We start from the raw sequence: 12314 nt of genomic DNA on the forward strand, positions 1-12314 counted from the left end.
GACAGACTCACAGATGACTTAAACCGCAACAGCACAGCAATAAAATATAGGTATCCACAGTAAGAGTAATCTTGGAAGTTATACATCCCAGTCCTTAACCTGTCTAACACCATGATGTTCAATTCCAGTGACAATCTTTAAGCATGACTCACTTTAACAGAGAAACAAGGACCAGAAAAACCCCAAAACTCTTTAGTTCCATGCTTAGCAGGGAAATTAAATGCTGTAGAGGTCTTACCTGTGTTTCAGGCAGCCAACTGTTTCAGCTGGAAATGAACACAGCCGACTGAAGGAGGCAAGCAAAGGCATACCTGTGCACTTCAGCTGGAGAAGACAGCACGTCCCCTGAGGCACCGCGGTGTAGGTGAGAATGAGACCCAGCCTGCAACCTGCCAAAGTCTTGATTTGTGAACTCTTTCTGCTGGGGTTTCTGGCATCAGCAAATATGTGCAGGGAAAGAAAATTGTGACAGGTTAAGGTCATGGCAGAAAAAGTTTGTGCAACTGAAAAGAGAAGGCTGGGGTTCTTTAAGTGCTGGCAAGCAACTCTTTCATTGTTGTTTAATTAAACAACTGTTTAGTTGGTCTGGTTTGCAACCAAACATCAAAGTCTTTACAGCTACTTAACATCAGGAGTCTAGAGGCACTAGTTTATCTGAACATGGGCTAGAAAGGATGACTCCTCATGGCAGGGGTGCAGAGGGTCTGGAAGGGCTGATTTGGGGTTTTTAGGTGACAGTAGACATTCCTACCTGAAAGCTGTCATTGCACCCGTGTGGATGTATTGAGCCAGCTTCAGATTAGTTCAAGCTCCAGACCACTGCCATGAGCACTAGGGTTTTTTCAATTTAAAGCTAAAGACAACAAGACAACTTGAGTCACAGCTTTGCCTTTCAGCACAAGCTTTGCTGTAACTGCCCACAGTGGCAAGCATAGGACAGGGCAACATGCAGTGTACAGCGCAGGCGCTGGAAACGTGGTGATGGAGCGGCTCCAATACAGTGTTCACCAGCTCATGCACAGGACTGGCCACTGTTTTTTGGTGTCTTTGTTGAAATCTGTGGCACTTTGGTTCCAGTTTTCAGAATGACAGGTTGTCTTGGACACACATTTTCAGTCGTGATATATTTATTATCAGTTCTCCTCTGACTGCTTGTAAGGCTTAATTCATGATTGTCTGTAAAGTATCCTCAAACAGAACGTTTTCTATATGTGCAAAATATGTTTTATAAACTAATCATCACTTTTTGTAGTTCCTATTCTTTCAGGAAAAAAAAAAAGATATGTGTTCTTTAATCCTATTGCAATGCTCAGTAATAAGTGTCCTCTGCCATTAGTATAATTGCTCACTCTAGTAGAAATAATTCATATATTTTTTGAAATTATTTTCCTCAAGTGCATGTGGAAATTACTTGTGAGAGACTTTTTTTTCAGGCTAATTTAATCTGCATTTGGTTTGTATTCATTCATGATTAATTATTGTACAGATGGTTTATATTTAGTGGGTTTCAATATTAAGAAATAATAGACTAAATGATACATTAAGATATTAATTTTACTTTCTATGTGTAAGCAGTATGTCAAGTGCTCTCTGAAAGAGTGACGTATAACTGAAGAAAGAATTATTATGATGCTACTAAATTGTAGAATGGTTGACATTTTATTAGCATACTTGGTAGGGAATTCAGATTTTGTTACAGAGAAGTTATGTGAGAAGTAAATATCAAGGAAGATTTCTTTGCAGAATATAGCTGGCCCTGTGTTTTGATTTATGTAGGACCCCAAGCAAGAAGGAGGTTTTAAACCGCTTGAGGCAAGGATTAAGAAACATCTTTCTTGCTGCTTTAATCTCTCCACTGGTAAAGGATCTGGATTTATAACGCATCACTCATCCCATGCTGGCTGGAGGGTGGATAGCATTGGTGCGTGGTTTTTCAAGTCATCACAGGTCCTACGGTTGTCATTTCTTAGGCCCAAGGCATATCCATAACACACACAAAGGACGGGAATTGCTAGTGCTTTGGCATGTGTTCCCTTCACAGGCACCACGGCAGTGAGGGAGAGGGCAGGAGCAGAGGCAACCGCCACGCTTCAGAGCCTGGCCCTGGGAATGCTGGCGGATGGGCAGTCGGCACCAGCCTGAACAAATATGACAGACATTACAAACAAAAATGTCTCTTTGGGTATGTTGCGAATGAGTGACTTTAAACAATTCTGATTTAGTAGCAGTTTAGAATTTATTTGTGCCTTTACGGCAAATCACAGGATTGGATTGTGATATTTTAACAGTACTCAATCATCAATTGATTAACAAAGTGATTTGACAAAATTGGTTTCAATTAAAACAGTGACTTAGTTAAAAATTCAAAAATGGCAAGGTTCACTCTCTTCCTGCATGGAAGAAGTACACAAAAGGAAAATTAAGTTCCACTTGAGTTAGAATGATTCACAGAGAGCATGGGTGAGTCTCAGACTCAGTCAATGGTTTATGTCTAAGGATAATATGTGTCTAGCAGCAGCCTAAAGTTTATGCACAGTTTAAGGTGGACCACAAGATTTTCAGCAGCACTTAATCATTGACTAAATTAACGTTCACAGAGTGAGTCAACTACAATCACGACAGACTCACTTTGTAATTAAATCACACATTTACAGATTACTTAAATCGATTCACACATGCATACACAGACATGATTATTTTTATATCTATCTATCTATATATACATGAAGATATACCTGTTAGAACTTCCCCTCGAGTTCAGTGAAATACTCACGTCAAATGTCTCGGCATTTTTCAACGAGCGAGGGTTGAGCTTCAAGGAGTGAAAGGTTTCAGCCCAGGCTCCACTGTTGGTCTTCGGCGATGGACCTCTGCTTTTCGCAAACGTGAGAGTTGTCAAGCTCTGAGAGGTGTCCCACTCAGGGGGAGGTGCTGGTCACAGCCCGCTGTGGTCCAGGAGAGCTCAAAGGGCCTCACTTAGGGCCACTGTTCATAGGGTCGTGAGATGACTGGCTTCAGTCATCGGTAAATTTCCATCCCGGCCACAATCCAGGTTGATAATTACTGGAATTCCAGTGATGATGGTACCGCATCACTCGGGTTACGATCCAGATAAGGTATGTTCTGAGGCTGTCAGGGGATAACTGATTGATCCCCACTCTCGCTCCTGCCTCAGTCATGTAGTTCCTGGTACGGACAGTGCTGCCTAATCGCCCGACCCCTTACACCAAGGTCAAGATCTGATGGGAGCTTCTGAGATCGTAAAGTGGTCCAGGAGGAATAAGGGGGTGGGAGGGATGCACCACCATGGGGTATATGGATTTTTTTTCCCCTGTAATGAAAATGTGAAAAGCATCAGGAAAAAAAAATATTCCAGTTTTCCTTAAAGTTTCAATAAGAAATAAAAATATTCGAGCCTGGGATTATTCTTGCCATGTGAAAAGTAAGTATTTAATCTAAACGAATCACCTGGGCTTCCTCTAAAGTCAATGGAGAAAGACAGGGATCCCTACCACCTTCTTTAGATACTTACCTTAAAGGGATAAATCCCCCTTTGGAGGTATCCGCTGCTTTCCTTTGGTTATGGGCAGCCCAGTTCCCTACCATAGGACAGGTGCCTGTATTTTAAGTAACTGAAATGTACTGAGATGCATCCCACCCATAAAGAACTGGCCAAAACTGTAAATGAAATCTAATGGTTGGAAAAGCAACACCATCTTGATACGTTTGTCTCTCTCCTCTTTTGTTTCTGGTCTCATTTCTTCAAGCTTATCTTATGCTTAAAGTGTAATTTCTCAAAGGCAAAGACTCTGCATTTTTTGGTTTTCTAAACTTTGGGACAATGTAGCACTGAATAACAAAACCAGAATGAAGTATAAGTTTACAATAAAATAGGAGAAGTGCTTTTTATTCAACAGGACCAGGAGAGAGCTAAGGACAGCAGAAGAATATGCTGCGGAGCTCAGGCAGGGGGAGACGGTGGCCACCCTGTCCCCCAGCCTCCTCACCTCCATGTCCCGCCATCTGGCTGCTCCTCCATATCTTGCATCCTGGAGCAAACAGCTACTTTTAAAATTGTATTTAATAATTGTTTAAATGAGCTTTTTCACATTTCAAAAAAGGATGTAAAGTCTATTTATCATTTATGAGAAGCTTCTTCATTTTCTAACAGTCACAGCACCCCACGGTGCTCTTCACCTTTTGTGTGCAAGTCAGATATTTGAAATATGTGGGGTTTTTCACCACAAACAAGAAATCCAGTTTCAATTTGAATATTATCTCCCTGGGCAGGCACAGTGTTGCTGATTGTTGTAATCAACACTAAAGAGAAAAAAGACAGAGAGGATGATGAACTGTATTGTTTTAGAATATCAGTGTGATTTTCAAAGTGCTATTCAAGACATATATATTGAAGATAGAACGTTTCATGTTATTTCCTCACATTTCCAAGCTGGCAGTGCAATTGGCAGGATAAGAAGTCTGGCACATACCTTGTTGCGATCTCATGTTAAGTTTATTCAGAACCGGTGAGTTCATGCAGTTACAAGTGGACAAGGCTGTTTCTACGAACCTTCTCACATCAATAAATGAAAGTGCTTGAAATCTTTCACTTTTCATTGCTTATTGGCCTATCAATCAGAAATAATTTTTCTCCCTAAATTTAAAGGAAACATGGATTACTGTGCATGAAAACACAGCAGAAGCGACTAATATGCAAAAGAAAAAAAAAAAGAATATGCTCAAGAAGAAACAACTGAGGGAAAGGAAGCAAAAGAACTTTTCCAACCTCCACAATGTGTTGCAGCCTGGTCTGCAGGGCTTCCTCTGGACTCCCTCTTCTTCCCTCCCAGCTGGACCTCCTGGATGAACCTCAAGCCTGCTTCACCCTTTATTGAGCCTGGGGGTATCAACAAACCCTGTTACCAGTACCTGGCTCCAGCCACCACGTCCAGATGCCATGGGACTACAGCCATCGGTGACACACTGCATGGGATCAGAGACACAGCAACACCAATGCTGGGGATGTGGAGCATCAGCAGTGAAGAACTGTTAGATCAGCGCAGCCATACAGTGAAGCTGACCTCCTAGGTGCTCTAGATGCCCTCCCAAAGGGGCCTGTTCCCTTAACACAGACCCCATGAATAGTCCTTCCCCTTTTGTGGTGGCAGCCTTGGTTCCTCAAGGCTTGAGATATGGCCCTGCTTTTTGTTTTGTACATTGTTAGGATAGCTAAAGTGAGCTTTTAGATACATTTATCTAGTGATGATTTATTATACCTGAATAACAAACTGCAAAAGCCCATGGAACTGGCATCCCCCAATGAAGGCTGCCCTCCAGGTGGGAATGCAAAGTGAGGCCCAGCCCGGGGAGCGCAAATAACCCTCCTTTCATGTGCCCCCCCACAATCCTTCCTCTTTTCTTGCACACAGCAGTGTTTCCACAGCTGTTTGGAGAATCTCTGTTGTCTCCACTATGTATTTTGAGTCACCAACAAAGACCCAAACTAGAGAAGTGCTTCACCAGGTTCTTGTCACCCACAGCTGCCCAGGGCGTTCTGCTGTGCCCCCAGCGAACTTCCACAGGAGAACGAAGGGAAAGTACACCAAGGAAAGCAGATTTACCCTCCCAAGCACACTCTCTGGCTTCCTGGCTTTATTTGGCCCCATTAAGTGCACACACATTTCCTCCATGATTATGAGGAGACAACTGCATTTTGAGGCTTTGATAGAACTTCTGTAGGCTAGACATATAAATCCCACAACTGTAGGAATTAACCACGCATGTTTTCTCTTCTAAAACAGGGTCTCCACTAAAAAGGAAGTGTTCTATCAGACTTGCAGGAGTTAAGAGAAGCTATGTTTAATTGCCTCACCAGGCACATGGAGGACAATCAGGGGATCAGGCCCAGCCAACATGGGTTCATGAAAGGCAGGTCTTGCCTAACCAACCTGATTCCTTCTACGACCAGGTGACCTGCCTGGACTTCAGCAAAGCCTTCGACACAGTCTCCCATAGCATTCTCCTGGAGAAGCTGGTAGTTCATGGCCTAGATGGGTATACTCTTCCCTGGGACAAAAAACTGGCTGGATGGCTGAGCCCAAAGAGTTGTGGTGAATGGAGTTAAATCCAGCTGACAGCCAGTCACAAGCAGTGTCCCCCAGGGCTCAGTTCTAGGGCTGGTTTTGTTTAATATCTTTATCAATGACCTGGATGAGGGGATTGAGTGCACCCTCAGCAAGTTTGCACATGGCACCACATTGGGTGGGAATGGTGATGTGCTTGAGGGTGGGAAGGCTCTACAGAGAGTCCTGGACAGGCTGGATCGATGGGCCAAGGCCAACTGTATGAGGTTCAACAAGGCCAAGTGCCAGGTCCTGCACTTGGGTCACAACAACCCTGCGCAACGCTACAGTCTTGGGGAAGAGTGGCTGGAAAGCTGCCTGGTGGAAAAAGACCTGGGGGTACTGGTTGACAGCCGGCTGAATATAAGCCAGCAGTGTGCCCAGGTGGCCAAGAAGGCCAATGGCATCCTGGCCTGTATCAGAAATAGCGTGACCAGCAGGAGTAGGGAAGTGATCGTGCCCCTGTACTCGGTGCTGGGGAGGCCGCACCTCAAATATTGTGTTCAGTTTTGGGCCCCTCACTACAAGAAAGATGTTGCGTTGCTGAAACATGACCAGAGGAGAGCAACAAAGCTGGTGAGGGGTCTGGAACACAAGTCATATGAGGAGCGGCTGAGGGAACTGGGGCTGTTTAGTCTGGAGAAGAGGAGGCTGAGGGGAGACCTGATCGCCCTCTACAACTACCTGAAAGGAGGCTGTAGTGAGGTGGGGGTCAGTCTCTTCTCCCTGGTAACAGATGATAGGACGAGGGGGAATGGTTTGAAGCCGCGCCAGGGCAGGTTTAGGCTAAACATTAGGAAAAACTTCTTCACCGAAAGGGTTGTCAAGCGTTGGAATGGGCTGCCCAGGGAGGTGGTAGAGTCCTCATCCCTGGAGGTATTTAAAAGAAGGATAGATGAGGTGCTTAGGGCCATGGTTTAGTGGTGGGATGGCAGGGTTAGGTTAAAGGTTGGACTCGATGATCTCAAAGGTCTTTTCCAACCAAAGTGATTCTATGATTCTATGATTACTTTATTAGGAATAATCTAAAGTCTCTGCAAATAAGACAACTGGAAAAGATTCTTAAAAGCTAATATTTGCTTTGCATGTCTCACTATTTTAGCTACATGGAAAGGTTTGCTTCTCAGAGAACTGTGCTTGTTTCAAGCCATTCAAGGCAAGGTGCTTCACATTAGTCACAAAAATTCGCTATTTTTAGACAATTTGACTAAAGAAGTTTTGGAAAGACGTTTGTTCAATTACTTTCTTCAAGAAAACAAAACCTGCAAAGTATACACAACACAGGGGCCAGAGGGTATGGTCCTTCCAACTCTGCCAACAAATTGACTCAAAAAGTAGACTCGAGCAGCACCAAGAGCAGTTGTTGAATTAGATTTACCTATATGCTTTTAAAGCATCCATCACACTTTGATTTAAAATATCAAGCGATATTTGGCAAACAAATAAAAGACCAAAGTAACCCCTTAGTAAACCAGGGATTAAAATTCTGTTATACCTCTAAAGTGCAATTTGTAGGACAATATACACAGAGCTAGGATGACAGCAACAGTTTTTCACATAACAGCCACTACCCTGCAACATAAAATAATGATGCTTCTCAGTGGAAAGCTTTTTCTACCAGTGCATAACAGTGCTCTTATTCTGCTAATGGTCTCTGTACTGTTGAAAGTGCTAAGAAAAGATTGTCCTATTTTTATTCACCCAAATTTGTGGCAATGTTCTGTTTTAAATCCCTATTATTAGATTTTCCATACCTGTCAGCCTAAATTATCCTAAGTATTTTTCTCTAGGTTAAAGTAAATTCTTCTGCAAAGGTTAAATTGATGCTGTTTAGGAATTACCCTGAGCTCAGAAAATCTCTCTGGCCCCTAAGGAACCTTTGTGGCCTACTGGCTTAGAAATGTTTTGTTACCAGTGCAGAAACCCTCCAGTCTGTTTGGGAACTGAGCTGAGGTGTATGTTTGTTTAGTTGGGGTTTTTTTGTGTGTGTGTGTGTGTGTGGGGAATAAACAAAATTCAGAACTCAGGATACCACAAGTTAAAGAACACACAAAGGGAAAACAGTCAATTCCACAAGCTCCCAGAAAACCCTAGGAAACTGAGATCATCAGAAGGAGAACCTGACAGAAAGGAGGATGACAGCTTCAGTTTGAAGAGAGAAAAGAGTGGAGAAAAAAATGTGTCCACTGGAGGACAACAGTGGCAGCAGCAAGAACATCCACTGCAGAGCCACCAAAGCCTGGTGGCTAGAGAGCTCCCATGGGAGCCACTGTCTCTGGTCCTCCAGTCGGAATCACAAAGTGAAATCATCTCTTCCACCGACCTGGGGAGCATCTGAACTACTGGTCTCTGAAATGAAAGTAGTCTACCCTCATAGTTTCTCATTTTTACAAGAACTGAAAATTTAAATGTTATGTTTTAGATTGACCTAGAATAAAATAATTTTGGTTCATTTAGTTAATTTTGATTAGTAAAAGTGAGATGGACTGAAAATCACTTTTCCTTCTCATTACTTTGTTGGCTGGAAGAAATGGTTATTTCTCATGTAACTGGAAAACAAAAGTAGCACAAAATCGCTAGAAATCTGAAAAAGTACATTTAGACTGAAATGAATAAAGCTTCAGGAAGCTGCCAAATTAGAAAGACCTGCATGGTGAAATACCTGGGAAATTGGAAGTTTTCCGTCACAGATACCTGTGATATGTGTGCTGTCTGGCTGTGCACCACAACAGCACTCTCGCATGACCCCTCTCCTGTGGCCACTGACGAGGTCCCTGGTTGCAGAAGACAGCAAGCACAGAGCAGTCAGGTGTTAGACAAACCAGAGCTCAGTCAAAAGCCTCAAGAGCTAGACATACCTTCTTTTGCTTAACTTGGCAATAGAAACAGCTAAACTGACATTTTGGAGATTCTCCATTTTCAGTCCTAAATTAAATTTAATACAAAGGCTTCTGGGGAGTATTTAAATCTATCATCATATTCATGTTAATTACCTAAAAGTATGACAGAATGATGGCTGGCTGACTATCAGCCGTTTAATTTTATCTGTGTCTTTTCTGTAACATCTGGGATCTATACAAACACAGGAAGCTTCACGCATAAGTCATGCATAAAGTAAGTGAAGGGAATGATTGGATTTTGTCATGGACCCTAATGATATAACCAACCTAAGTAGCACAGCAATAACACTGCATGCTAGCAAGTTGGGAACTGGTGCATAGATTTATATAATTTGCCCAGGATCAAGAATATATCTGCTTTATCTTTCTCTCAAGTACTTAATTGTACCAGATGGGAAATGGCAGAATTGATGTCTGCCTTCACTTTCCTGATCTTCCCCTGTCATATGGAAGGGAAGCGCTGTCATCACCAGGCAGGAGCAGCTGGGTACAATGGAAACCCAGCCAAGCACAGAAAATGCCAGCAACAAACCTGGAGAGAAGCAAATACCTTCCAAAAAGCAGTTGCTTTTCAGCAGAAGGTGACAGGAAGCAATCTTCCTCTTGCTGACCATTGGCACGGAGTGCATTTCAACAGCAATTGGTCTGCTTGCACGTTGCCCATCCTTTCTCACCAGATAGTTTGTGGCCGTTACCCGAGCTCCCTGCAGCGGGGTCAAGCGAGTAGGTGCCTATGGACACTGAGCCACGTCACACTTCAGGGTCTCTGCTCTGTCTTGGAGGGCAAGCAGCCTGCAACAGAAAACAGGGTAGAAAAGGAAGCCAGGGGTCAGTTTGAAGTTGGGGATCAAGAGGGTGGGAGAGGGGAGAAGCAGCTGATTCAGACACTCTGGCAGGAAAAAAGATTTACAGTTTTGAGGAGGTCCACAGGTACTCACAGGGATATAGACCAGGCAGGGAAGATGTGGAGAGAGCTGGGCTTACAGAGATGTCGTTCACAGGGATATAAACCAGGCAGGGGAGATGTGGAGAGAGCTGGGCTTACAGAGATGTCGGAAGTTGTAGCTGGAAGTTGTGGCTTAGTCAGATGGACATGAAAGAAGTGATGTGTGCTAAGAATTTGGAAAAAAAGTATTGTCACACAGGAACAAAGGCTGAAAAAAACCTCAGGGCTAACCACAGGTGCAGCTGCAGGGTCTTCATTCATGGCGTGGGCAGGTCTGTGCAGAAATATAGTGTCTTTTGGAGGAGCTGGGATGCATTGGGCCTACTGGGCATGTTGAGGTGCTCACGTAAGAGTATCCTGACCCCTTCAGATTGCCTTGCAGAAGTGTTCTGAAAATCAATTGAAACCCTGGTGATTGCTAGATTACACTTAGACTAGATAAAGCTTAATTAACAGTTGTTATTTTTGCTAGGTTCAGCTCTCACCAATCAAATTCTTACAGAAGGCATGGCAAAATAAAAAAAAGAAGCCAACAACTGGACATGGAATTAGTGTTCTTTATTATTAAAATCAAAACAACATTCTTATAAAGCAAAACCTTTCTAGCAATTTGCCAAGATTTTCCTACAACCTGTTTGGCCTGGCAGAACGTCAGGAGAATAATTTTCAAGAAAACTCTAAAGATTTATTTCTTAGAGAGCCCAAACAATCAAATGTGCATACTTACCTACACAGATTTCGCAAGCAGTTTGGGGAACCTTGTTCTGCTGATTAAGCATCAACTTACATGCATGCTACTAGTCTATTTGTAACACCACAAGGATCACAACAACTTGAAAAATTTTGATAAAATATTAGTAAGACTATGTCAAACTTGTTATTAGTTATGAATATCCTAGTATCAACATCAGCTCACCCACAGCTTATCCAGACCCCTCCCAAATCCTGAAAAAGACTTTACTTTTATGCCACTAACAAATAGCAATGGCTTCTCCTCTATCAAAGGCAAACCATTCATATCCCTCCACTATGCCAGCTAACACCATTCTCAACCAGGTAGCCCTGCAGAAGCCCAAATCCTTTCTACCACCCAGGTTTTTAGGACCAGTGATACTTTTCAAGAGTAAGCTTTATGCTGGGACACAGCAAACTTGTAGCAAAGGAGTAAAAAATTAGGATTATTTGTGAATACAACTTCAAAGAAATTTTGAGAAACCTATTTATTAATGGTCATGTGGTTTTTTTCAGGAAAACTGTGTTCCAGGGACTGGATAGCAGAACATTAAAATCAAAGAAATACTGAAGGTCACAATGCGTAAGTGTCTTTGTCTCCTGATAGTTACTGGCCTTGCGCTGTTTAGACAATTCAAGAAGCCGTTATGCAAAAGGATTAGTGGTTTTATGTAACTTGATCAATTATCAAAATATTTCTGTTTTGTAATCACGATCTAATTACTAAAAATAGCCAAGTGATGATAGGTCAGCATTTATTACTAACCTGACATTTGTAATCTAGGCAGGAATTCAGCTCAGTGACTGATGTTCCCTTCCCCCACACCACACCATCTATCAACAACATAGAGCAAATCTCCTCTGAATGGAAGACACAATTTTGCATCAGTTATCTGTCTACACCAAACAATTTAAACTCTTAGGAAAAGGAAAAAAAACCCAACAAGATTACACTGTAACATTTTTGACCGCAGCTTTCACAGTGCTTCACCAGAGTACAGCACTTACCCCAGCTCGCCTGTGAGTGAAGTATGAGCCTCATGAAGCAGCTGTATAAAATGCATTTTAAATGACAGCTAAGTCACAGCAATATTCAAAAGAAGAGTTAGGATTAATTTCTCTTAAAAAAGATTTGTAATTGTAAGTAGTTTTGGATTATGTTTTAAACCACTGGTGATTCTGTAGAACAAAGTTGTCCTATTTACACAATGAATTAACGGGAAATAGGATCATTTCAGCTGGCCTAAGGAGCTTTAACATATTTTTCCTTTCAGTGAAATGGACTGTTCTGCTTTTTGAGACCCTGTGAAAAGAAATTTTCATGAAGACCGTTGGAAAATGGATCTCTCAAAAGACCAGAAGTGGGCCTCGGCTGGAAAAGCGATGCAGCAGAGACCAAGGCTTCCTTTCGTTGCCATCTTGGTTTTATTTAGGCCAGCTACAGATGCACCGTGAAAATGGAAGACCGTAAATAAATACCACCACCACCATAACCCCTTGCGTTACCGCGCTGCAGTGCAGTCGCGACTCCTACTCCTGGAGGGACGCTCCCTCCGTCCAGGTTTTGGGCAAGGACACGAGCGCCTCTGCTCGCCTCACCCAGGCGTCGGGCCC

Source organism: Egretta garzetta, unplaced genomic scaffold (assembly GCF_000687185.1).
Source record: "Egretta garzetta isolate BGI_Z169 unplaced genomic scaffold, ASM68718v1 scaffold33, whole genome shotgun sequence".
NCBI lineage: Eukaryota > Metazoa > Chordata > Aves > Pelecaniformes > Ardeidae > Egretta > Egretta garzetta.